We start from the raw sequence: 1,268 nt of genomic DNA on the forward strand, positions 1-1,268 counted from the left end.
AATAACATTGCTGCAACCAGAAGACAAGTGAAATGACGTTTCGGCTGCCAGAAAGCAGACTCATGATGGGGGCAAAGTGCAGTTAAATTGTTTTAAGTACAGCCATAGTCATACAATGCTCTTTCTGGTCACGAAATTCAAGTCAAAGTTTTGTATAAGGATAGCGTGCGCCCCTAGTGGCGCAGCTGTCGGAAAGGGGGCAAAAATGGCTGTGCGAGCCCTGTTCGCAGCCGCTCTTTTTCGGCCAAAAGGCTCACGTTCGCTTGGTATCAGTGGTCTGTGGTGATCGATATTTGGACTTAGCATAGACGCTACTTTACTCGTTAATACCTGAGAGCTTGGCTGCAACATCAAACCACTAAAAGCCTGCATGATCGACAGCGGCCGCTAGTAGATCTAGTCAGTGGCGGTTTTCTGACTAACAACACACTTACTTCCTCTCACCTTTGGTACAAAACTACGATTTGTGTACGCCGGTCCCGCTGCATGTGCATTCATTTTCACCGTAACTTTCCTCCAATGTCACTCTGGAAGCTCTCGTGTAGCGGTCAGTAATATATTGATACGTGTCTGGGTTGTAGCTGTCTCGGCAGAGCCCTTGCTTTCATCGAAGTGCATAAGAATGCGGCCGGCGCTTACCTTGTGAGAAATACTGCAATCTCACTAATTATTTCAAGGCATTATGGCGACAATTCAAGAACTGACATGACGAATGCACCGGATGTTTGATGCTATCTCAGTTTTTTTTTTGCTGACACTTTCAGAAGTGGCGAAGCCAGCTGCTGAAGACACTTGTTACAAAATCCATTTATTTACACTTTGTCACACTGTGACTTCAGAGACGCTGCCCAGTAAAGGAAATTTCGAATTTTTTTTTCAGTGCTCATGTGCTGGCTTGGACCTACAAAAATATGATGCAAGCTGTGAGCGGCCATGCAATGAACAAAAAATTGGCAATCATAGAAAGCATAGGGCAAAATTTACAAAATAAAAAGTGGCAGGGGTTTAAGGTTGTTAAACCGAGTAGACGTACGAAAACATATGGGTTTAGCCTGGTTGGCTGATGATTTTGCTTTGGGCTAGGCCGTCGGGACGTCTAGTGACGATATTAGACTCAGTTTAAGCTCTTATCGAGGCTAAGCCGATCTGACCTGTTCGTTCCACAGATGGAAGTGGATGAAAATGACGATGTGCAATGCGCAGAGCGAGTGTGTTTCAGTTTGACACGATGTGTTATCGGCTGCGGCGTTAGCGTAGTGCCCTCGTGC

The sequence above is a fragment of the Amblyomma americanum genome, chromosome 2 (genome assembly GCF_052857255.1).
Source record: "Amblyomma americanum isolate KBUSLIRL-KWMA chromosome 2, ASM5285725v1, whole genome shotgun sequence".
Lineage (NCBI taxonomy): Eukaryota > Metazoa > Arthropoda > Arachnida > Ixodida > Ixodidae > Amblyomma > Amblyomma americanum.